The following is a 26,839-nucleotide window of genomic DNA, read 5'->3' as shown; positions in this document are numbered from 1 at the left end:
GGGCCCTGTCTTTTGAGTTTTAAGTCTTTGTCATGTAGAATTATAATGATGTTGAAGGTCCGGTTCAGTCGGGGATAAAGACGTGTTTTAGCTTTTACGTTTCCTTGGATCTTGGATTTCCATTCTTATAAAGGTTTATGGGTATTTATTATTTATCTGTCAAGCTTTTAACCCACCTTTTATGCTGATGTTTTAGGTTAAAAGGTAACATTCTGTTAACTTTGTGTGGAAACTGTTACACTCTCCGGGTATCCCGTGGTTGGTACAACCTTAATTAATATGAAGTAATTTACTACGAAGTAATCACTTTGAAAAATATATGTAGTTGTGGTTTAAGGGTTATAAATGTGGGGAGGGGTTTGGGGTAGAGGTAATAGTGAGGGGGAAGAAGGGATGGGAACCCCCAATTAAAAAAATAATATAAAAATCGTAGTAATTACAAAAGGTCTAGGTTTTTATCTTTGCCTGAATTGTGGCAATGATAGCAGCCTGTGTAGAATAGCTAAGTGTTTTGAGTACAGCAGCTGATATTAACTTTCTTTTTGGTGGCTTTTGATGTTGAGTCGGAGAATAGATTATTTAGCTTTATTCAAAACAAGGCATGACGGTGGTCTGGGCATGGATACATTCCACGTGAGGAGCTGGGACACTCGAGGCCGTTTTCCCTCTAAGTGGAAAGCGGGACAAAATGTCAGTGAGCAGACATCAGGTAAGACTAGTATATAGCCAGTGGTCTGGGAAAGGTGACAAGATGGTGGGTTTCGATGAAGTAGGATCAATATCCAATTGGGAGACAGATAGTTAGCTGGTTAGGGTAGTAAGGTCGGGAGGCACCTGCAAGTGTGTAGTTGTAGAGCAATTTGGTGTCAAAATCTGGTTGGTTTAGTCAAACATTTGTAAGAGAAGAGAAGGGGCATGGACACCAGACACTTACTTGAGTGGTTGTCAGTTTTTGGTGAAGATTGCCATCCTGTCAGGAGAGGTTTGGTTGAGCATGAAAACGGGTGTCACCTTTTGGCCAAGCTTCCCTTCATCTGCATACCATGGTGTTGTAAAACAGTAGGTGTGACATGTTGCATGGATATGGATAGGCTGAGGCCTAATCTGGTGTTCTTTTCTCAGCTCCAGTGTATCGTGGGGCACATTTGGCACAGCCGTTGGGCACTAGTCGAAGTAGAAAGATGTCCAGGTCAGGATACTTGCTTACCTGGGAACTTTAGGCATTTTATTTCCTACCCGAGTGTTTAGTGATATTTCTCCTCAAATAGGTTCTATGATCCATTTTTTTTTTCTGGAGCATAATATATCAGATGGAACCATTTACTAAAATTGCTTCTGCTAGGGATAATTAATTAGTTGAAAGCACCCACATTTTTGACTCGTAGTAGCATATCCATTTAATCCCAAAGAGAAACGATGCTTCTGGAAATGGCTCGGCTGGTTAATGCTTTGGGATATTTCATGGATTCTTGTGAAACGCAGTGTTGGAAAAGAAGGATTTTTGTTTTGTCAATAGGTGTTGGAAATGTCTGTGGGTGAATGTGAATCCTCTAAAGCCAGTATGAAGGAGCTTGCATGTGCCCTATGCTAGTCCTTATTTGTTCACACCATAACAGTTTAATGATTTTAACATATTGATTTATGGGCATAGCATGAATTATTTCAACGCTTAGAACTGTTATTCATATGGAATGTCTTTGTTTTTTTACGCTTTATGTAGAATTTGAGAATGTGTCTGCTAGACAGTTGCATCATCCTGCCTTCAGCAGTCCCACTTGTTCTTGCCTGGTTCATGTTTGCTTCTCCGTTGCACTCAACCTCCTGAGGTCTGCCAACATTGCTGCATGCTTGTCTCGCAGTAGAAGATATACTGATTGCCGCAGCCAGCATTTGGTGGGGAAGGTAAGCGTACTTTAGAAGTAGTAGAACCGTTTAATCTCTGCTTGTTTGTCTCCAACTGTTTGCAGCTCTGTCTGTTTGTGTGTGCATTTGTGACTTCATAAGTGTCCATGTGTCTAACAAAGCCCGTGACTTTTCTCTGACTACCCATTTGAGGAGCTGTAAGTGCTTCAATGTTCAGTCCGTCATCTAGTGTGTCTGCCCCCACGAAAATCGGAAGCCCTTCACTTCTCAAATGTTGGTTAATGCTAACAGGAGAAAAGAAGAAAGAAAAACGGCAGAAGTCTCTTCCATCACATACTTGAGTCTTTTGCTGAATTTGATACATATTGTTTTCTTGTTTCTACAAAGTCTTAATTATGTGCTACATTGGCTCGCTCAGTTGCTCGTCAGCGATGGTTGATTTTGGGATGGGAATATTGGGGCTACTAGATTAGAGAGAGCTACCTTATCAGTTACGGTGCAATTTCTAACGCATTGAAAATTGATAGTTCTTCTGTCCCATGCATGCTTCTAGTCACAGCAGACTTTTGTCTAGTTTACAGATGACAGTAGGCAAATGGGGGGGGGGATACACAGAACAGCATAACTATGCCCAAATAAACTGGTCACCACATGGCTACATCATGTAGAACAAGTTGTTGTCCCTTGGTTCATATTACCTGTTTCACATTATCGATAACTTCCCGAACAGCCAATTGCAAACAAACAGAAATAGGGTAAAGATCGTTTTACTTTTTTTCAGTCTTTTTCAAATTTATTTTGAGCTAAAGAGTATACACACACACACACACACAGGTCTTTGTGACCCAAAGGTCGTTGGAGTCCCCGAGTTAGTTTCCTCTGTATGCCCACAGAAAATAGTCTGAAAGTTATAACTTTCCTACCAGCCACATGGGGAAAGACAAGCAGCTTGTTGAGAGCCAGATTCTTTGCCCTGCTCCTGTTATCCTTTTATTCATGTTTGAGTCTCATCCAAAGAAATGGATTGGATACCTCTCCCCTTTAATTAAATGGCTGTAACTGCTTAGGCTCCACTGTCTACATTGTCACCTAATTGTTTAACTCATGCAATGCAAGTGAGTTACTTTATCACCCCAAACTTGCCCACCTTAGTAACGTTTCTTGGACAACTGGTGCTTGGACCCACTGTATCTGAAAGATAATTAACAAAACTAAAACAAAAATAAAAACAGAGGGCCTTGGTCTTCTTTATCACCCGAAATGTCTGTCCTCTCCCTGTATTCCCCTCTTTTGAATACTTATACAAAACCATCACCTACCCCCACACCATTTCCTTTCTAATGATCTACCGCCCTCCTGGCACTCTCTCCTCCTTCTACAATGATTTTGACCACCTCCTGTCTCTCATCACCCCCACCCCTAATCTCCTCACTGTTCTTGGTGAATTTAACCTCCCTCTTTTTTCCACCCACCAATCCTCCCCTCTTTTATTTATACTCTACTCCTTTCTTCGTACCCCTCTCCCTACCTCACCTACTTACTCTTCTGGCTCCACTCTCGACCTTGTCTTCATCTCCTCCTGCACCCCTTCCTCGGTCTCTACCCTACCCACGTATCTGTCCGACCACGTTCTACTCCCCTTCTCACTCACTCACTCCCCCTCCCTCCATCTCTTTCTCCAGGTGAGACCTCTGCATTTTTAACCCCTCTCACTTCCACGAAACCTGCTCCTCCACCCTCTCCCCTCTCGCTCACTTTTCTTCTCTCTCTGCTAATGATGCTCCTTCTAGTCTATCCTCTTCTCTATCCTCCAGTCTCGACCAACTTTACCCTCTTTCCCCCTTCCGCCCGTCCCGCAAGCCTGCCCAACCCTGGTTTTCCTCTCACCTTTTGTCAATGCGCCGTTTCCTCAGACGCTGGCTCAAAAATCGCTCACCTGTCAACCAAGCCACGTACTTCTCTTACCACTCCCTCTATGACTCCTGTCTTAACTTAGCAAAACCTTCCTATTTCTCTAAACTTCTCCACTCTCAATCTTCTCATCCCAGACAAATCTTGCAAACCCTAATTCGTCTTCTCCCCTCCCACCCCTGACCACTCTTCCACCTCTCCTCTCTCTCCCTCCAACTTTGCAAACTTCTTCTCCTCTAAAATACCCACCTTACGCCAAAACATTCTACTCTGCCCCTCCCCTCTTACTCTTCTCACTCCTCCCCTTCCTCCTACTTGTCTAATTTCACCTTTGTCTCTAACGCTGATATTTCCCTCCTCTTGTCCAAAACTCACTCCCATGCTGCCCCATCTGATCCTCTTCCTAATCCGCTAATTCCCCAAATCTACCCTCTTCATACCTTACCTTCTTTCTTCAACATTTGCCTTATTACTGCTACCTTTCCTTCAGCCTTCAAGCATTCTACCATCATTCCCATACTGAAAAAACCCTCCGCTAACCCTCTCCTGGCCTCAAACTTTCGCCCCATCTCTCTCTTACAATTCCTCTCTAAATTCCTGAAACAACTAGTCTACTCCCAACTCTCGGCTTTTGTCTCCAACCGCCTCCCCTCTACTCAATCTGGCTTTCAACCCAAGCATTCCACCGAAACTGCTCTCACCTTCGTTCTTAACTCCCTCCTCACTGCTCGCTACTCCAAACACTCTTCTATTCTCATTCTCCTTGACCTCTCTGCCACCTTTGACACTGTAGATCACCCCTTACTCCTCAACACTCTTTCCTCATTCGGTCTCAAAGGCTCTGTTCTCAAATGGTTTTCCTCCTACCTTTCCAACTGCTCCTTTGCCGTCTCTTGGGGTGGCTGCTCATCACCTATTCACTCCCTCGACTTTGGTGTTCCACAAGGCTCTGTGCTTGGCCCCTTCCTCTTCTCACTCTACACCTCTCTTCTTGCACCTGTCATCTCATCCTTTGGTATCTCTCACCATTTCTACGCTGAGGACACCCTATTCTTCCTTTCCTTCTCTTCCTTCACTCCCGATATTCACCTCAAACTCTCCTCCTGTCTCACTGCTATCAAAACATGGATGTCCTCCCACTTTCTCACCCTAAACACAGATAAAACTGAAGTTTTATTCCATCCTGCCAACACTCTTCATCCCCCCTCTTCCCTCCACCCCCCACCCATCTCTGCCCGTAATCTGGGCCTTCACTTTGACTCTAACCTTTCCTTTACCTATCATAGCTCTCTAACCTCCCGTGCCTGTCACTTGCATCTCTTTAATGTTCGCAAAATCCACTCATCCCTCACCTTCCACACCACCAAACTCTTAATCTTCTCCTGTCTCTTCTACTGTTCAGCCATCCTCTTTGGCCTCCCTGCCTCTCGTCTCGCCCCTCTCAAATCCCTCTACCGCTCTGCAATCCGCACTCTCTGTTCCCTCTCTCCCTATGACTCCATTTCCTCTTCGCTTTCCTCACTCGGCTGGCTTTCCTTCCACTCTCAACTTAAATTCAACTTCCTCTGTCTTGTCTTTAAATCTCTTTATAATTTTGCCCCTCCCTACCTTTCCTCCCTTCTTTCTTTCTACTCTCCCCCTCCCTCCGTTCCGCGGACCTCTTCCTCCTCTGTCCCTCCCTCTCCTTGCGCCCCATCTCGCTTCCGTTCCTTTCAGCTCCTCGCCCTGCTTCACTGGAACTCTTTACCTCTCTCTATCCATTCCATCTCCTCCTTCTCTTCCTTCCTATCCTCCTTAAAATCCCACCTTCTTCAACCTCCCTCCCTGACCACCTTTCTGTCCTCCCTTCCCTGCTACTCCCCTTCCTCTGATTTTACCCATTGACATCTGCAAATTGTTCTGCATACTGTACCTGTTTATTTGATTTATGAATTGTAATTTACTGCTTCCAATGTATTCTTGTTGTTCTACGTAAAGCTCTTTGGTGTAAAGCGCTATATAAAAGTTAATAAATACAAAACTAAGGACACTGTCCTTTAAGAATTTAGATTTTTCCTTTTCAGACCAGAGGCCTTTGATTTTGACTCTGGATGATAATGGCTTGTTTTCTTTTCCCTCTCCTTTTCCCGTTGTATTGCCGACATACCTCAAAACATAGCCAACCCATGGCGCAGAGTTTCACGATAAGCTTAAACACAAGTGATTGGAACAAGTCTGGGTGTTCGCCCAGCAGGACCCTCTGAGACACAACGACAAGGCTTTTGCCTTGGATCGGTTTTGACTTCCTCACCAAGAGGGAGTCCTTCCCAATGATGCACCCACTGCCCTAAGAATATCCAGGGACAGATGAGCAGATCACTTGAAAGGACGAGAATGTTAAACGCCCGACAAGGACACCAGGTTGGAATAATAAGAGAGTGGGAATCAGGAATGGGTTGCAACAACAGACAAAATCACAAGCAAGGAGCACCAAATGCGTAACCACTCACTAACCTGATCAAAAGAGCCTGTAAGCCTTGGCGGTGAACCGAGGCGGGTCCCTGTATTGGAAACTGCCACTGGAAAGGAAGGAGATGCCCACTACTGAGTAAAGGCTGGACAAGAAGTCTACAATAAATCCTACTTGGAGCACAAGGACGGCTAGGAATGGATCTTACATTTTGGTGCAGTGATTACTACATCCAGGAGGTATGTAACCCAGAAGATGGTGTGGTTGGAAGAGCAGGGAGATGTAAAACGAGGGAAGGTAGGTAGTACAGGGGTTAGGCCCGGGCAGCACAAGGGTCGCACTAGTATCTGGTTGCGGCACTCTATTCTCAGCATAGCGTCCACAGCCCTAGTGATGGAGGAATCCAAGAATAAGGGCCAGGTGAAATCATGTAAGGTGTGTGCAGGATAAGGGAAAGGGAGTTGGATGACAAATAATCCCCAGACTTGGGATGGAGAGCGGAGTCCAGCAGGGTTAGGGTTTTCAAGGACAGATCAAGTAACATACAGGCTGGCAAGGTAATTAAGACTGCCAGAAATATCGCTAGGCGATATGAGTGTAACAGTCAATGGGATCAGAGCCAGAATGTAAGGCAAAAGGTGGGCCAGGGTCGTCGGGGAGCGGGCGGCATCGATTGCAGAATCAGGTAGCAGAAGAGAAGACCAATAGGCGGGCAAGGGCCAGGGGCAGAGACACAAAGGTATCCAAAAGTTAAACACACAACCAAGAACAGAGTACAGAAGGCGATAATTCAGGGTTGGCAACAGAAAATCCAATAAGCAGGGCAGCCTCACGACGTAACGAAGAAGTTCAAACTAAGCTTCAAGAAACGCACAAACGAAGATCAGAAACGCTGAATCAGTAATCGTTTTTTACTCCGAGTCTGCAGGAGGCCCAACGCGACCATGGCAACCGTCAAGCCGCTTTCCAGGATCCAAAGAGTGGGCATATCCTATGCCTAGATCCAGGTAATCTTAGACCCAAGCGGGCAGTTGATGACAATTAAAGCGCAGGGGGGTTCATGACACAGACACTTTCCAGTCTGTAGAAACTCTTATCAAGGGAGGGTTTTTAAATTAAATAGCCAACAAACTATCTGCAACTCTTGAGCACATGTCGCCATCCCACATTCATAAATGGTCTTCATAAATCTCAACACACTTAAGATATCATGAACCATCTAAAGAGGAGGTTGGCCTTAAGGTTGTTTTCTTTCTTCTGATTTAATATGTCTTGTCTAACTAGCAGCTACATATCTCTTGCATACATCCCTGATCAAACGCTCCTTCTAACATGTTTAATTTAACCCTAATTTGTGTTATGTTTTGTTCACCCACTCTCCCCCAACTCACTCTCTTCTTCTCTTTCCCTTTCCTCCCACAGACTGCAGCCTGGTTTTAACACGCTGGGCTGGGTTACAATTCTCTCACCAACGGCTATTCAGTGCTTTAAGACCACTACGGTGATGACTCGTGCAGTATAAAAGCTAAATAACATTAAGTGGCTCAACTACCCCTTTTATATCACATGTCGTCTGTTTCATATCCTTGTCTCTCTGACAGTATATGATGACGCCATCCATTCCCCTATAACGCCCTTGGTCATTGCAAAGTTAAGGCTTATCCACTTTACTAAATCTTCTGTAGTTGCTCTTAACCGGCCAGCTGCTCAGCCAAAGACAATTTCTTCTAACCATGGTTACCAAGCACTTCCTGATCTTTGTGTTCTATTGTAGTATGCCAAAGTGTTAGCTTTGTAATCTGAGCTCATTAGTAGTTGGTCATTCGCGCTCTGAAACACTTGTGTATGGCGCGATACAAATAAAAATACAATATCATATAATTCCTCCATCTTTGACTGCTTAATGTTCCCCCTTATTTTGAAGAGCCCTCCATTTAGGGTGGCTCCTGCATTACTGCAGTGGTTACCTTCCCTTGCTCTTAATATAAGCCTAGCTGCATTCTGGCATTAGAGATGAGTCGATGCCAAGTGGTTTGGCAGGCTGCAGTCCTTAGTTAAAGCATCTGCTTTGTATCATTAAATGATCCATACAGACTTTTATTAATCAATTTAAATATTGCTTTAGACTTTATATCCAGAATACCATCAATTTGCACCTGCAGTGGATGCAGCAGCCAATCAAGTTGCCTATAACGCAGGTATTTGTCACGGGTGAAATCATGCGTTTCAAGCGGTCAGAGAAGTTTACAAACTACCAGTGGATCTTCATCTCCTTTCTGCCACACAACCCCTAACATGTAAGGAAAAATGAATACAAATAAACACTTGCCACCTCTGTACCCCTTTACTGCAGGCCACCTCTGTATCTTTTCTGTCTGCTACAGGCAAAAGCGTAGCATCTTTTCCCTCTTTTGATGGTGGCCATTTTGTTTGTGACCTTGTTTGGGCGGGAACATTTGCCCTCCCTACGCAAGACATTGCACCATTTTTGCTGGATTGCCAATACTTATAATTTCCTAGATGGCTGGCTGTTTCGTCACCTATCTGAGGCCTGTTCAAAGTTGTCACTAAGCAGGTTGGAGAGGTACATAGTGCATATTATCTGTCCCAATGATCGCACTGTGAAATTGGTTACATTTTTGCCTTTGTGCTTCAAAACCAATTTTTACCACAAACCCCAGCACATTGATTCGACAAGAGAAACCCAATGCTGATACATTGTGCCCTCTTAAGATTAGCTCTAGTGAAAGGCCACCATAGATGTGGCAGTTGCTCTGTGTGCCAATCCACATTGAAAATTACCATCTTTCAAGTGGTGGGGGAAAAAGATGGCCACTTTACGAACTGCAAGATGGCATGCGTTGTGTATGTTATTATATGCCCATGTGACAAATATTACATTACAATATCACGTTGGCAAAACTAAAGGCCAGTCCACACGCGTATAAATGAGCACAAATCAAGAATTCGGAACAAGGTGATAACAGAGCCTTTGGTGGCACATTGTTGCGAGCATCAACATACGCCTGACGACATTCAGTGGTGTGTTATTGAGAAGATTGTGGCTTACAGACGTGGGCCGTTAGATGTCCTTATCGAGGTATGAACACAATTGATTCTACCAGTTAAAATCGCACTTGGAGCGTCTGAATGGTCAGCTCAATTGGGCATTAATGATCTGATTGACCATCTTGTATTTGACTGATTATGACCCCTGATGTATGTTAGTTTAGTGAACTGTACAGCAATATCACCATCAATCGGACTGCTAGATGCCCTCAGTACATTACTAGTTTGGCTTACTATGCACAGATATAACATTATAGATCTATTATGTAACCTGGTCTCCTGCGTTTGTGGTCATCTAAAATTTGAAAGTGGTTGTCTAGAACATGTAACTTTTTCTTGTGCCAAGACATTAGCCTTGCATTTTGAACACGCCTTGCATTTCCAAGATGGCCAAAATGATACCAATGCCTATAGGTAGCTCTCCAACAATTATTCATTTTCTGGTTGTTAGGGATGAGGTAAACGTGAACTTTCCAGATAATGTTTTAATGATTTTTGATGTGTGTGTTTATATGTGTCACTGTCTGTGTTTATGTTCTAATAGATTCGTATGTATATCAACTTGGATTTTATCCAAATCTATATGTTGTCGTCAAAGTAATAAAATATTTTTAAGATCATGGTTGTGAGAGAGGTGTGTTAACAGAAATAAATGATTTGGGGGGCTGTGTCCCCAAAATAGACAAATTCCGTTATTAACTATGTGCTTATAACTGAAATGTGTTAGCTACGTGGCTTCTATTATGAAGATGTTGTGATTTCATGTATGTATTCTCTGGCCTTTGTAATTTCCAGGGACCCCGGTGAATGTTTTCAGCACACTGATTCTACAGGGCTTCTACAAGTGGAGACTTCAAAAAGCAGCACTCAAGCTCCCTCCAAGAGCACATCCTCGGAAAATAGAGGGACACGATGTAAGTGACATCAGCAATAGGAGGCTCTTTTAAGTTTAATTTGAGATACATTTGGAAACCGTATATGGGGGTGGAAGGCTCTGCCAAAGGACACATTCCATTTGGAATAAAAATAAACTGGCAATAGTGGACATAAATCAAAGTGGATAGAATAATTTTTTTCATCTGGGGGGGGGGACCTCCAGAGCAAAAGAGGGACGCGGCCAACAGATGATACTGAATATTATGAGGGAGTAGGAGATTTATTTTATGTGCTGGATCGGGAAGTAAGCCACGCAGGGCGGGGGGGGGGGGTGCTGGGCTGGACTAACACCAGTGGATTGTTTTATCGCAGACGGTTACATTCAGTTTGAGATCTGGATTTCTAAGGGATATTTGCATCCCAGTGTCTGTGGCATCCCCAACTAGTTTTTCCAGATTATGCCTCCTCTAGTGTCCCACTAACTATCCCTCCACGCTTTAGCCCAGTCACTGATCGACTAAATCATAACTATTCTGATGCCAGAACGCCCATAGGCCATTCTTGATTAACCCCACAGACAGTCCAGCACTACATAGTAATGCCTTACGTATTTGATGCATGGACATTGGCTGTAAAATGGCAGTATCTTGTACACATGATGCAAGCTAATAGAAGATATTTTCCTTTTCTCCTCAATAGGTTCATCTGGCAAGTAATATGCCAACCACATCTGCTCGGGTAGAGGTGAACCACAAAGCATTTTATCATCAGATAAGTTACTATTCTTTTTTCCGGATTTTAACTGCATTGCTATGTTACTGCTTTTGTACACCATGTCCTGAAGAATAGCTTATTTATTTATGTTCCATGTAGGTTAAATGGACCTGACCAGCAAGTATGCAGTTTTATGGAGCTTCAATGACTTGGTGAGTTAAACGTGCCCAATTCTTGGGAGTCCTTTTCCCTAATTCAAATACAGTATTTCAATTAAGACATTGTGGGGCATCCAATCTAGCAACCCTGAAGGCAGTTCTCCTTATACGCTCTGCTTTCCATCTTTCATTTTATTTCATGTATCGATCCACAAGGCTGAGCATTCACCTACCGCACCATGCACCCACCTGTAGAGCCATTCACCACCAATGTGGCCATCCACTCACTTCAACCAATCTTCTACACACCCACCGACCCACACACGGCTCATCCAGTCCCCCTTCTTGGGTCAGGAAACTAGGATGGGATAGCCTGGTTTGGGATTGTTGCCCCGGTGTGACTCTGTGCAGTCTCTATTTGCATGAATGCAGGCATGGTATGGGTGATTCTCTTTGTATTCAGGCATCCCTTGCTTTGTTGCCAGTTGACAATATGGTTTTGTGTTTTTGATCTACAGAGGCGCTTGTTTGTATGGGGTACTAGCTCTCTGTGTCCTATCATGGTCAGTCTCAGCAGACGAGAGCAGTAGAAGCTCTGCAAAGGTACAGCCGGCACATGACGGCGAACTAGGTGCTAGCAGGACGATATGAATATTTCCCTTGTTGTAGAAAGAAATAACTTTGATTTTTCGTTGTTTGGCTGGACACCAAAGTAGGGTGCAGTGAACAGCCAACACTCTCCATTTGGCTTTTGTGACAGCACCATGCGAATGCTGTGACCCTGAAGAAGGTGGTATATCCATCACACCACTGAAACCGGTAGGCCTGTTGAAACAAAGGACATGTTAAGCAGTCCAGAGATTGTCGCAAGTGAATCCTTCTCACTTGTGTGAGAGAGATACAAAGCCTTGATAATGCCTCCACATGTAATTTTCTGTTTAGGACATTAAGAAGCAGAACTCTTAAATTAATGTGTTGTTCCATTTTTAAATTTGTTTTTATAGTGGCCAATCCAGGGAAAAGAATAAATAATTGTATTTCACCTGCACGGCTTAAAGCATGTACTTGGGGCAAACTGCCACGGGTTGTGCATTTTAGATGTGATCAAAACGGTAGTGATTGTGCCCAGATAGGTATAGGGCACGTCTCTTTTCTATCCCCTAACCTTAGATAAGCGGCTCATCAGCTTTGTCTAGGGCGAGTCACCACAGTAGCGAACAGATAGATTGTTGGAGGGCAAACAGTCCAGAGGTACACTATAGGTAACTTTAAAAAGGTAAGAAATCGGTGACCTAACACTGTTTATGTGAAAAAATATTGGGTGTGTTGTTAGGCATAATACCCACCACAAGTACTTATCAGTGTGTTGTGTTTATGCGGAAGAAACACTTATAAGAGTTGGAGGGGGTCAAGAAATCCATGAATTTCTGAATGCGATTGCCCCTATCGTTAATGGGTAGGGCTGCGTTACTAAAAATGGTAGTGTTACCCAGGCTTGTTACATTATTTTGTGAACATTCCATATATCTTCAAGCCCTTCTTTGGCCTGCTAGACACAGAGTGCAGACAATTGTTATGGCAGAATAGACACTGTTGGTTGGTCTTAAAAACTCTCAATGTGAACTTTACTTTTTGCGGTTTGTAGGGGGCTGGCTGGCAGATGAATCGACACTTGACGCACACCTAGTGCAACCTTTAAACAGTATTATCTGAAAGAGATTCTGTGGGTACAAACCCCCAATTTAGGACAACAACCATATCTGGTGACATTAGGCATTCAGCAGTGGCAGAGAGCCTGTAAGATACCCCAAGGACCCTGTTCCCTCACAGATTCCCCTGGCGGCAGCACTGTCAGAGGGACGGCAATTACGATCTGGTAAACGCGAACTCTGGGAATCCTCGGGGGTGGTCACGATTGGGGACCTGTTGAAAATTACACTTTGATGGACTTCCAGGTGCTGAAAGAACGCATAGGTATCCATGAGGGTCAGTAGTTATTATGATTTGTGAACAGAAAACCATGCACAATGCCTTAAAAGCCATATTCGATATTTCAGAAGAGGGGCATACCGTGTCCAGACTTTATGACCTGTTTCTTTCTAAATATTTCTCAAGTGCATTGAAAGTAAGACTGAGTTGGGAGACAGACTTGGGGAAAGTCCTTCATGGATGCAGAGTGGCAGAAAGTAATCGGGTATCGTAAAAATGTTACTGGAAATGGTAAGATATAATTCCTGCAACTGTACATAACACATAGAGCTTACTTAACACCTTGAAAGAGTGCACGTTTTAAGGGCGCAAACAACATTGCCCCAGATGTAATGAGGAGAATGTGGGGATGTTGCATATGTTCTGGGCTTGCTCAGAAATACAACTATACTGGAGGGAAATTGCAAGTAGAATGTCCAAGGGTGATATAATTTTGAATGTCCAATCCCCTGTGCCCTGTCTGTTGGGTATTTTCCCACGTCCCAAGGATAGACAATACACGAGTAGAATGAAGGACACAGCTTTTGTATTGGCCAAGCGTAAGATAGCAATGGATTGGAAATTCTCGAAAAGCCCTGCGGTAGAGATGTGGTGGAAAGACCTACAAAAATGGACACTAGCAGAAACGACGGTGTAGCAAAAGGCAGCCACCCAATATACAAACGTCCTATGTGATGATATAGGTTCTTTGAAAGAGCTGACGCGCTCTATTTGCACCAAGGAGCACTGGCACTGTTAGCCACGAAACTGCATACTGCCATGATTACATACAAAATGTAATATTTAAATAAGGAGAGTATAAGCATCAGAGACTAATAAAGGTCACTTGAGTTGTTTGGGTGGGAGAGAAGGGTGGGAACTAACATACTGATCGCAAGACAAGAGCACATAAAATTGAGCCATGGTGGCAAGGTTCCTAAAAAGATGTATATTGAAATATTAAGACCTGTTGTGTACGTTGTAGTTTGTTTTAACTTTAGGAGGCTTTTGGTTGTTGGTGTCAGAAAATGAGGTACTGCTCTCTATTTGATGTGTGGCTCCCCGGCGTTTCCACAGTACTAGAAAAGACATCTGCTTTGGCCTATTGAATGTCTATAATGTTGTGGGGGGGTGGGGTCCAGTATTAGAGGCTCATACAAGCTCCTGAATTTCTTTAATGTATAAAATAGAGGTGATGCTTTGCTACAGTGGCTTAAATGAAGCATCTGAAGTCACTCAAAAGTATAACCTTGTATTCTTGCGTGGTACCGACATCACTCATATCATTCATGATATAAAGCTGAGAGTGAAAAAGAAGGGCCAGTTAAGGTTAGATGACTGTGTTGTGTAGGCACATGCTTTGCATATTCCTTCGCAGTTTTTCAAGGCTGGTGTGCAGTTTTACAAGGTTTATTTGGTCCGTTTTGTCAGCAGCCTTTTGGCTAGAGAAACATGCTGTCCAATCGATTGCGGTTTTCACTTTTTTTTTAACTTATTAATGATATGTATAAGTACAATAAATCTCATGAATTAAATGGTATATTCAGACTTCATGTGCTTCCTTTAAGACACTAAAACAAAGCTTCACCTCTCCTTTTACAGTACGAGATTCAGAAGCTTGAGCAATGCTAGCCACTAATACTGTATCCTCCAGCACACCCTATTGCCATTCAGATTTAGGAACCAGTTGAACCAGCCTTCACTGCAAGATCACATTTTGACCATTGTCTCACAAGCCCCAGGATAGGCTTCTGTGAAAGGCCCAAAGGTGGGATCAGGTCTTTGTTCAAGACCGTTCCGGAACCCATGGATCCAGAGGCAAAGGCCCAACTATCTAGGGTAATGTCAGGAGGTGTGGTGGGACTTGTTTGAATTCTTGATCCAGCATCTGGAAAGACCCCTTCTTAGATTCCTGAGATGGGTATGGGCTATAATCCAAACCTCTTCCTCCCCCAGGACCTCTGGCTGTGACTTGTCCTTTAAATGTTATCTCTAATGATGCGACACATCACATCGCTCCCGCTACCTGCTCCATCGAAGTGGTGCAAAGAGCTACTAGTCAGTTTTTTTGTACAGAAGGCAACACACCAGGGGGTGTTATTTGTTTCACGCCTCAGGGATTTTTATTTCTCCAGCTTGCTTTAGAAGGGAGATGTTGCAGTGGATTATTCTACCTCTCCTTCCGAAGAGGTCCAACTGACATCATTAGATCTCTCAGGTGCTTACCTTCAGGTCCAAATTCACCCTTGTCACCCGTGTTTCTTAAGATTCACAGACAGACACAGACCTTCCTGTGTTGGCCAGCTCCCAGAGTTTTTACAAAGATGCTGACCCCTATATTGGCTTTCCTTCTTGAAAAGGGGGTTGCAGTCTTCTCATACCTGGATCACTAGCTTGTGCCCACTCAGCCCCCCTGCATCTTCATGAATTATCTTTACATTTTCTTGCTCTCTGATCACCTTTTTCCAACTCTGGATCTTACTTTCATAGTGATCCAGTTTTGAACAGGTCAAGATCTGGTATTTCGTTTTGAAGAAATCATGTTCTCACTCAGATCAGTGGTTCAGGTGTTTGATCTCCAGATGCCCTTGGCAAGGTAATGACCCAAGCTTCAGGGGCTGATGTAGCATTCTTCTTTGGGGACCAAACCTCACCTAGATCCTCCAAGGATGTACCTCCATGGTTGCTAGATCCTCCAAGGATGTACCTTGATGGTTACTAGATGTCTCAAGACCAGGCCTTTGAGGTCCTTGCTCTAGTGACTGATGAGATGAGGTTAGTCTTCAGTTGGTGGCTAGATCTGTTATTCCATAGCAAGGGAATCTCCCCCCGCACCCCCCCCCACCTCAAAAGGTTATCATGACCGATGTCAGTCCAGGTTGGTGTGCATTCTTGGATTTGAACAAGCTTAAAGAAAAGTGGTCTGTTTTTAGAGGGACACTCGTCTCATTGGAAGGGGTTACTGAAAATGTTTAGATCTCTTTGAGTTTGGTCCCCTGGTTCAGGGAGATGTGACCTTTATCAGTATAGACAGTTCGTAGCCATGATTTATATAAACGGAAAGGGGTGTCTGGATCCAAGGCTTCCTCGGATCTGGTTTGGCAGCTGGGATATTGGGTTGAGAGGTTTCTTCTCAGTTTCTGAGCTCCATATCAGAGGCTTGGGCAACTCCAAAACAGACAGATTGAGCTCGGTATTTCCTTCTAAGAATCTTCCTCCCCACAGATTTTCAGGGAGAGTTGCCAAATGTTTGGCTTTCCAAGGCTACGTCTATTTGCCTCCAGGGAAAATGCTCAGGTGAGGCTCTTCTGCTCCAGGTCCTCTGGCTTGGATGTGGGACGCTTTGTTTATTCTCTGGCGCAGCGTCTTGCTTTATGCCTTTCCTCTTTACCCTGATCCTGGGGGTTCTTGCATGAAGGTTCGAGAGGTGGGCCAATTAATGAATCATGTTGCTCCCTTTTGGACCAAGAGGAGGCAATTTCCACCCATTCATCTAATGTCTGTGACCATTCAATGCATTCTTCTCCTTTGACCCATTCAATCCCTAGGGGAGGTGACTTCTGTATCCTTCCCTCGACTAACAGTTTGGATGTTGTGCAGGGACATTTGCTTTGGTAAGTGGCTCTCCAGTGGAGTAGCAGCTTCCTTTCTGCACTCTCTTAAACCAGCTAGGAGGTCTTCATGTAGTAAGCAATGGAAGGGGGGAGCGTTCAACATGCGTTTAGCCTCGTAGTTTAGGTTCTGTTCCTAATAGCTTGCGGTTTCTTCTGGATGGTTTTGATATGGGCTTGTCGGTCTTTTTTTGTCCTTAAAAGCCAGTGATGGTGATCTTCAGGGCTTTTATAGAATACTGCGGGGCTCTCAAGGAAGCGTTTTCATGTGTCTCCCATCTTCCAAAGAGCTGCCTTTTGGCAAGATCCCCTCCTCTGATCTTCCTTTAGGTTTACAATCTCATGGAGGACCTTTTGAGCCTCCAGATTTGATTGACAATTATTCTGTTTCTTTTATGGTATATCCTTAGTGCCCGTCATATTGGCCTTAGGCATTGGGGTGTTGGGGGCTCACTTATGCAGAGCGCTACTTTTGAGTACTAAGCCAGAGCCACTTGTTTTTAGTCCAGCACAAGGCCTTGTCTTTTCATAGATTTGAGCAGATGATCTAACCTGCTGTTTACTCTCCTTCATCCTCTGCAGAGGTGGAATCCTTAATCTTTTAAAAGTCTACAAAAGAATGTCGGGGGGGGGGGGGGGTTTCCCGGGGTCGGCTGGGCCTTCCGCGGACCTCCGGGCTGGGAGACCCCAACTCCTCCCGCGTATCCCAAAAATGAGTATGAGACACACACAAGAAGCAAGGTGGTTCTGCTGTTTATTGAATAACAGCAGGGATGGGTCTAGGATCGTACGCGTCCGTCCTGACTCTGGAAATTCGTGGGGCTCGCAGGCCCCTTTTTGCCTCAGTATGACGCGCTACTTGCGTCACCTGGGAAAGTTAGCAAAAACCTATCGCCACTCTGGATTGGTTCCTCGAGTGGTAGGGTTAGTCTAGCATACGTATAGAGAACGCTGTCAGTGGTTAAGGGTCAGTCAGGTGGTATATTTGGGTTGTCCCTTCTATTAGATATTTGAAAATTGTTACACGAAGACCCCTAATGATTGGCTAAGGTTAATGGCGTCAGTGATGAGTGCCCCATGTTCTGATTGGTCCACTCACGAGCCCCCCCAGCCTGGGACCATCGTTGTTCCCAGCTCGCGGTGTACCTGTCATTTGCAACAATATGTAACTGTGTTTGTGCAGACAATGCGTGGATTTGCTCATATGCCTGAGAGCAGACTATTCCCATCGCTGTAGGTGTCCATTGGGTCATTTCGTTGTTGCAGCCTGTGTCTCAAACGTGGGACCCAGGCGACTTCTCCCTCCTGGGTCTGGCACCCTGTCCGGTTTGGCTTGGTCACGCAAGGAGAGACCGTGCTTGAGGCAGAATTCTGCACATTTAAAGTTGTATTTTCCAGTGTGTGTCTGGCTTAGCTTGCAGGTGTGACCTTGGCTTCGGCTGGTGGCATGCGAGTTGCAACATTGCCCCCTTGGCTGTCAGTCCTCGCTGGGCTCATTCTGCAAGGTCAGCACCTGTACTCTTGCTCGTTCAATGTTCGTGGAGGCTCTTGCTTGCGGCCTACTTGGGCCTGGTGCATAGGTGGGGATGTTTAATGCACGGCACTTTAAGTTGCGGTATCACAGTGTTTCATAGGCAGTATCATGTCTTTGTTGTATTTTCGTCACAATACAAGGGTTAGGAGAAGCGTCAGCAAGCATTTTAGATGAGTGCTTTGTGCGTCTTGCGTTTCTGCATTTCGAAAAACCTATGTAAAAAATAATAAAGATGCGCATCAGTGGGTGTGCCCGTCACCTACGTCATAGCACTGAGTATGTTCTTTGTGTGGATTGGTGTGGGGGTGTCCAGTGTGCATGGTTGCACGGGTGTTCTGACAGTTGGCTAGGTCGTCATGGCATCTCTAACAATGTGTTTATTTACTGTGGAAGGGCTTAATCGGGTTCATCCATGCCGCAGGTGTCGGCCTGAGCAGGGCAGGCTGTTGGGCAGGCTAGTGGGCACATCCGTATGTTTCTGTACCAAGGTATTTGGTCGTCTGGTAGATAGGCAAATTCATCTCGTGGCGGGTGTCTGGGTCGCGATCCTCTAGGCCAGGGGCGCGAGGAGATTGGGGGGAGTCTTTTGTCCCATTCTCCCACTTCAAGAATGTTTATGTGCGTAAAGAGGACAACTTCATTAAACAAATATCAGTTGCTCTGTCACCTCTGGCATGGCAGACAACATTAGAAATGCTTCTGGTGTTAGCCCGGGTTGGTGGCTCAGTTCCTTTAGCATAATTGCTAGCCTATTCACACTTTCATCAGAGAATTTAGGTCCAGTTTTCTTGTGTCCTATTATTTGTAGGACACCCACTTGGGCTTCCACTCATACGGTAGTGTCACATTAGCGGGAGTGGGGGTAGTTTGAAATCAATAGACAAGTAACTGATGACATCTTTGATTCCTGTGCCATGAACTATAACATGTTCATGGGTGTTGCAGGGATCTGGTGTCTGTCTTTGTTGTGTTTTTCCTGGCCTAGACACTTCAGCTTGGGTATTCCGCATAAGTAATGGTATGGGACAAACTGGTAAAGCATCAGTTACTTTGACTAATCTCCATGGCTCCTACTCCCCAGCTAAGTTCTTCTGTTCTCCCACCCCTTATCGTGTTGCAGACTTTAGTATGCTGGGAAAAAAGAGGAGGAGCAATGGGGCCAGCACCACTATCTCTGGTAAGTAGTGGGGGCGGTTCTCTTCCCGGTTGGATCATGTCTAGACCTTACTGTGCAGGGTTTGAATATGTATATTGTAGTCCTGTCTAGCAAGTTAGGGGTCACCAAAAGAGTAATGGCCAAGGAATAGTAGGTCTAGAAGTACTGGAGATTAGCGATGTAATCCATGCATCCCTGATCAGTGGCGGATTTGTGCCGGAACAAGGCAGAGCTCCACTCTGGCAAAAATTGTTTAGACAGAGCGGCGCTCTGTCTAGACCCCTGGCCCAATTCGCCCCTGTGCCATTGGGCTGTATGCTTTTTCCTGGAAAAATGCTACAGAGTCTGGACGGAACCCATGACGGATGTTAAGCACCGAGAACTGGGACACTGCCGTTGCACTAAGCACCGCCTGGCTGGCGCAATTCAAAAACAATGATTGGCTGTTTGCTGATCTTTGATTGGCCATAAGCTGACAAGCAGCTTTAGCTTCCAATCATAAGGAGGTACAGAAGCAGCCAATCATGTTTGAAGAAGTGCATTGCCATAGCCATCTTGGAGTTCTTGGCCCTGCCGTGCCAACTGTTGCGTCTTCCATAGCTCCTGCTACTTTAGGTAAGACAATATTGTGCTTATGGATCCAATTTTAACGGACAGTGTTTGTAAAAAATTTTTTTTACCGCTGGTACTTGCAATGATTATTTTCCTTAGGAAGAAAGGAAAATAATCCTTCTGAGCACCAGCGTTCCCTCGCCTTTATATTTACAAAACAATACACATGCGAGGAGAGGGTTGACATGAAAGCGCTAAGCAAGCGCTTTCATGTTAACCCTCTCCTCGCCTTTATAGTGTTTTGTAAATCCATTTAACGAACACCAGCGCTCGCACAAATTTGAGTTCACACTGCATTCTGCATTGCACCTGGGAAGGTGCAAAGATTAAGCCTCAGAAAGGCGACCTTCTTTAAAAATGATCCATAAGTGCAGACATGTTTTATCACCAACCGTCTGATGCTTGCTTCTGAAGCGTTCATAAGGGTGTGTTTCAGGTGCAGCTTTCTCATAACAATAAACACACTGGATACAAGTTTTCCCACGTGATTAATTCCGCCTCATTCAGCGCAATCGCATATTTTTCAAAGCTTTCATGTATACCGGTTGGGACACTAGTCATGTACATGTGATTCTTATGTTCCAATAATACTCTTTCCTTTTATGCAAATCGCCAGCAGGATTGGATTCTATGAAGACACACTGTATTGTGACCTGGAAAGGGGCTACGCCGATCGGTCATACACCCCGCCCCTCCTCACTCCTCCTTCTCCAAGGATGAGAGGGTTCCCCCAATACATTCTTTCCATTTCCAGCAGTGTCCCTGATGACATATCAGAGAGAGGAAAAACAAGATAGAGAAACTGTGAGACCACATGCAATCAAAAGAAAAGGCCAGCTGTCCATCTCACAAGGCAAAATGAGATGAGGCAGAAAATGATTGGGAGTCAGAGGTGAAAGGGAAAAGAGGGCAGCAGAAACAAGCCGATGGAAAGCGACGAGAAGGTTGTGTGATCAGAGTAACATTGTGGGCAGATAGCAATTGAAAAGAGAGACTGGGTGCATTCTCTCAGAGAGCTGCAGCAGTTAAAATGAGACAGGAGATCAATGAGCATCATATGATATCAATGAGCATTATAAAGAGAAGCACAGAAGGCATTAAGAAAAAAAACGATGATGCTTTTAGAAAGACAGCAAGACTATAAGAGATAGAGGCCAGTTAGGGAGTGGAAAACGGGTGGTAAAAGTTTCCCCTTAAGTTTTGTAGTCCACAAAGACGTTCTTAAATTCTAACCTACCCAAACCCCAACTTTCCATGTTGCCTGACACATAGGCACTGATGGACTGCCATCATCACTCACGCGTTGTCTGCTTTTTCTTCCTGAGTACATAGGCCCACTCAATCATAGATAGATGGATAGAGAGATAGATAGTCAAGGCTTTAAGTTGGATGCTGTCTTCCAGCCCGATACCTGCAGGGTATTGAATTCCGACCCCACAAAGGGCTCTGCACATTCAGAACATTTGCCCACCTCATGCTGAGATTCCTCTGCACAGCAGGAATTAACATCAGTGCTGGGGGCATTAAAATACAAAAAGGAATTAACTGAACATATTAGTAATTCACTTATGACTGGCAACTACTGCTAGAAGGAAACACTTTGCTTTGATAAAAGACCTTTTTGGTTTTGGCAAATTTTGGTGGCGCTTGAGCCATTGCTACAGAAGAGAGAGACAGACTGGGGGTTCTGAACTGAGAATATCTGGTTGGCATAGCAACTGGCAATTCCTTGGCATGAAATTGCAAATCACTGAAATCCTTTTCCAAACTTCTTGGCCGTTCTAATCAATGAGAATCTCCCTAACAATAGTTGTTCCAATCAACAGCTTTGTAAGGGCTTTCCATTTCCCAGCTGTGCAGTAATTTCATATTGGGCTATTTATTGCAGCCAATTGGGCTATTTGTGTGTACTTTTGATTGCCAATCGTTTTTTTTGTACTCCTGAGGCTCTTTCTACAACAACCCAGCCATCCCATGCCCACTCTCCCTACCCCTCACCCTCTCTATCCTCACCCATGCCACTCCCACCCACTCACTACACCCCCATTACGTGTGCTGGTGGGTTTTTGTTTGGGCTATTTTGGACTACTTTAGATCAGTCCTCCCAATGCTGCTTTTGTTGATGTTTTTGCCCTCTCACCTTACCCCCTCCCTCTCTACCCCAACCCACCCCCACTCTCTGCACCTACCCACCCTACCTCCACACTCCCTACTGCACCCACTCTCTCTACAACCAACCACCCTACCCCCACTCCCTCTACCCCTTCCACCCACTTGACCCCCACTCTCTCTACCCCCACACTTTCTACCCCAACCTCTCACTCTCACCTCCCCAATCTCTACCCTCCCACCCTACCTCCATCTTCTCTACCCCACTCTCTATCCCCACCCACCCTTTCCCTACTCTCTACCTACCTTACCCTAACCCCACTCTTGCTGCCTGAACTACGCAACATACCCCCACCCTCTCCAGCCCCCACCCTCTCTAACCCCACCAACTCATCGTATCTCCACCCACCGTCCCTACTCCCACTCTCTACCCTAACCCCACTCTACCGCCACACACCTACCATTCCACCCTATCTAACCTCATCCCCACCCTACTTCCACTCTCTACCCGCACACCCTACCTCCACTCCCTCTTTCCCCAACCAACCCACCTTACCAACCACCTTACCTTCACACTCTGTACCCTCATCCACTGTACTGCCACTCTCTACCCCACTCGCCCACCGTACCTCAACTCTCTACGCCCGCCCTCCCTGCCCCCCGACCCCCAATTTTAAGGGGTGGGAGGTGGTATGGAGCAGTAAGGGTTGGACCAAATTTCTGTTTTGTTGAAGTAGATCTGTGACTTGCGTGTTGGGCACACTTCTGTGATGGAGGCAGAGTATCGTCTTCAGCCGTCTGTTTTACAGGGTTTGGATCCTGTATTGAAATATTTGATTGTCCTGGTTACATTATCGAGGGTGATAACACGAGTCCCACCTTGAATTTACTTTCTCCCAGCACATTCAGTGCCCCACACCAAAGAGCTGACAACCCTGGTCTAAAAGGATGACTTTAGAGATCATCCTGGAATCATCTGATGGTCATGGAACTACATTAGAAGAAATTCTCATATCATCAGATGTCATCACACTGTTAAAGCCATCAGCAAATGTCTCAGAATGCTGGGTGATGATTTGGGGATGAGCTTAGTGTAAAGACTGGAGGGGGTGTATCCATACTTCTGCCCTCTATATGGCAGGGTCGCAGCACAGGGCACCCCAACCAAGGTACTCTATTTGGTAACTATGGATGAGCAACCAAGGCATAAGCTCTCGGGAGGTGATGTATGCTGGTTCTTAAGTACAGTGAGTCCCCAATCCCCCACAAAGGAATGTCCACACACTGTTATGTGCCAAGACAGTTCTTTATATAAAAAAATAAGGTTCAGAGATATATGCACAATAACACACTTTGTACTCTGGTAATTCTATAATGACAAATCTATACAATTCTATGTGGTACCACACTTCAACTTTAGATTCCTTGAAAATGCATCAACTGCTGCCAGTTATAATAGAGCATACAAATCCTTCAGTAAGGTGTATCAGCATAGATAATAAGGGAGGATGGTAGGTTAAGCAATGGCAGAATGCTTTCTTTGGATAGAGATACACAATTCTGAGTGAGGATTCCACCCCTCCCCCACACCCACCTGGGCAACCTGTAATGAAAGAGTTAACAAGCCCAGTCCCTAAATGCTTAATAAGCCTTGCTTCTTGGTTAAAAAGTTCAACCACCCCAATGTACCTGAAGTGCAAGAGTTTCTTCGATGGTATCCTTCGAGGGTGGACTCCCTTTTTAAAGCAGGAGCCTCTGGGCGTCGAGAACCTCGAGGAAAAGTCGAACACTGGTGCGGATACAGCAGCTTCGACCTTCGCAGTGTTCGTCGACAATCATTTCCTCGATGGTGGAAGTCCTGGGAAGGTGAGGCGTGCGGTAGATCTCGATGCGAAAGTGTTCAGTGTCGCAAGTAAGACTTTGTGGACTTGAAAGACATTTGGTGGTGATGGATGCAGGCCCAGCAGTGGGGGTCGCGGTCAGCGGTCCTCTGGCCTGTCGGTGCTGCAGCCGCAGAACGTACCTAGGGATAGCTTCGGGACACCACCACGGATCTCCACTCAGTCAGCGTCCTTGGGATGTCTTTGTCAGCTTCTGGTGGCAGGAAACCTACTGGCAGACTTTCCTCTGTAGCCAGCGACCTTGACTTTCTCCGGTGGGAGAAAGTGGTCGGCGGTGATGGCAATGGCGCCCTCTGTCAAATGTTCTTAGGCAAGGTGGAACTTTCTCGGCTCCGGGCGTCGAGCAACACAGCGTCAAGGTGTCCCCGCTTCTGGGCGACTCGTTTGGAACCGGCTTGCAGCAGTCCATCTTCCGAACCCCGGTCGACGTCAATGAACTTCGACCTTGATGACCAGGCACTCGCTTCAGGATTCTCAGAGGACCCCTTCTCCGGATGTCAGACTCGCAGCACTGGCTTCCCGGGTACCTTGATGAAGAACCGGAGCTTTTACACCATGGTCCCTCGTAGCTTGGGGAGAGGTCTCCTAGCCAGGTCCTCTCTCGGATCAGTCCTCGACAAACTTAACTGCTCTTGGATTACATTGAAGGAAATGCAGCAGCAATCTCCTCCAGCTGGTTTTCCAAGAACAGCTTCAAGTTTCGACTTAAGCTTCTGAACAAATTGGTAAGTGAGAGGTCCACAGACATACACATCTGTCCCTCATTCACTCAGGCTGAGCCAGGCTCAGTCAGCCAATCGCACAGAAGGGCATTCAGGCAGGCAGCCAATCGGGCTCACGGGCATTCAGGCCATTCACTTCACCAAGACACCCATAACAAGGAATGTGGATTGGGGCAAACACCCAGCCTTTCAGTACACTACACTCATGTCAGTTCCAGGAAGGGCTGTCTCATTCATTGTGTCCCACACACAGAAACCAGACACCCATAATATAGAATGCATAATGGTCACACATGTCACACAGGTCCCACCCCAAATGTGTACCCACAATATACAGTCACTGGGAACGCTCCAGCCAGTCTGTCCTGCACTTCCCCACAATACCATATATGGTTCTTCCACCAAACAGCCAGTCGGGGGAAGGGACAGAATCAGGGTTTCCCAGGACTTTGCAAAAACAATGTAACAGGCAATAGAAACCAAGAGACCCCAGGGGCCACCTTGCCTTCTCTCAGGAATTCACCGATTCCTAAGGCAGGGCCTGGGTATCCCAAAATGGAGGATACTCTGAGCTCCTGTCATATCAGCATGAAACTGCCACCAGGCCATACCATGCTCTGTGGGCAACACACATGTGCCCAAGAACATACAGTAGGGGTACATGGTTGTAGCCCCCCACCCATGGGTGCCATAAGGGTATCCCAAGGGTCTCTGACAGCCAAAAAAGAGGAAGAGTTGCACTGCCAGGGGTCCCAACAGAACACACAAGGGAAGACAAGGACGGGGAGGCCCTGTCCCTCCAATGCATTTCCAGCATCACGCTTAGGATGATTTGCTGCTTATGCCAACATCATCCTTATTTTAGAAAACTTTGTTCCTGATGATTTTAGGATGACTTGCTGATTACTTCAAGAGCATTGCCATGTTTGTTCTTGATGATTTGGGCATGATTTAATGATTAATTCGGAGCATCAGAGTTTGTAGAATGATTTGCGATCTAATATTGATTGTAATTCAGCTTTTGCTATGTTGCACATGTGCTGACTGATTTTAAAATGCTTTGCTAATCACACCTTTTTGGTATTCTTTTTATTTGCATGTAAAAACCATAATATGGACATTACTCAATGTAAAAGTGTTAAACCATTCAACAGGAATCGCATTTAAAAAGCATACAATCCGCAGAAATAGTTTTCTTTCAGTAGTGACTAACACATATGTAGGAAAATCATTTTAATTAGTTCATGCACCCTGCCAAAACAAATCCACATGTTTCACGACACATATTGGTATAGCTGGCCATGCAGCCAATCATGAACTAAGCCAAGTGTGTCCTCTATTCTGCTGCTAACCACAAGTCGAGACCCTCAAGTCAAACCGACTTGCCAAAGTAAAAGTCAACCACCACAACAAGTACACAAGAAAAGATTGTCCACACAATATATCTTGTTTAAACAATATCATCTTTACATAAATGTTTCGATATAAATGAATCTCTACATCACATGAAAACCCCACAGTATGTATAGGAACCTACACAGGTCTCCAGAACTTATATACTTAATGGATGGTCCACCCGGTAAAAATCCCCAGTGTGTTGAAGGTGCTCATTCCCCTATATACAATTGTAGACCATAATAAAGGACGCACCCCAGTAGGGAATGGGACCAGGAGAAAGGTTGTGAGGAAAGTAAAGTTTTATAAAGATAAATGCACGCGAGAGCGCTCTGACCAACAATACACAATACAGTAAATTATATGCTTTAGGGCCGTCATTAGTGACAATTCTCTTTAGGTACATCAAGTTGCATTGGGATTGGTGATATAATATGATAGGTTATTTATAACACGCTTAATACCCGGAGGTTTCTAAGCGCGGACCCGGGGATCGAACCTGTGTTGTTACACGTCGTCGTGTTTCCAAGACGGGCACGTTGCCGCTGAGCTATCCTCCCGAGACTTCCACCCTGGACAATAAGGTTACAGTATGGCAGTATATGGACCGGCTCCACACGATTGGCTGGCGCAGGGCTGTTACTTAGAGCGGCATGTGGTCAGCTGGGCTCATCTGGGTGGTGTGAAGGTCAGGTCAGTTCCACAAGAAGAGGTAATTCTGTCTAAGCTAAGCTAGATGCTATCTCCTGACATGCAATGAATAATACAGAATATAAACCATATACTAGTAT

The 26,839-nt window shown here is 45.2% G+C and overlaps 1 long non-coding RNA gene across 1 annotated transcript in view; it reads left to right on the top strand.

Annotated features, from left to right (window-relative positions):
- LOC138567451 (uncharacterized) overlaps window positions 1-26,839 on the top strand; it is a 43,649-nt gene that overhangs the window by 3,316 nt on the left and 13,494 nt on the right. Inside the window, exons 2-4 of the long non-coding RNA XR_011302212.1 lie at window positions 1,721-1,902; window positions 10,088-10,206; window positions 10,868-11,094. This is a non-coding gene — a long non-coding RNA (uncharacterized lncRNA). The remainder of the gene's footprint in view (window positions 1-1,720; window positions 1,903-10,087; window positions 10,207-10,867; window positions 11,095-26,839) is intronic.

Source organism: Ambystoma mexicanum, chromosome 2p (assembly GCF_040938575.1).
Source record: "Ambystoma mexicanum isolate Mex_15411 chromosome 2p, UKY_AmexF1_1, whole genome shotgun sequence".
In the NCBI taxonomy this organism is placed as follows: Eukaryota; Metazoa; Chordata; class Amphibia; order Caudata; family Ambystomatidae; genus Ambystoma; species Ambystoma mexicanum.
The sequence above is the reverse complement of the archived record's forward strand: the minus strand, read 5'-3'. Positions and strand labels throughout refer to the sequence as shown.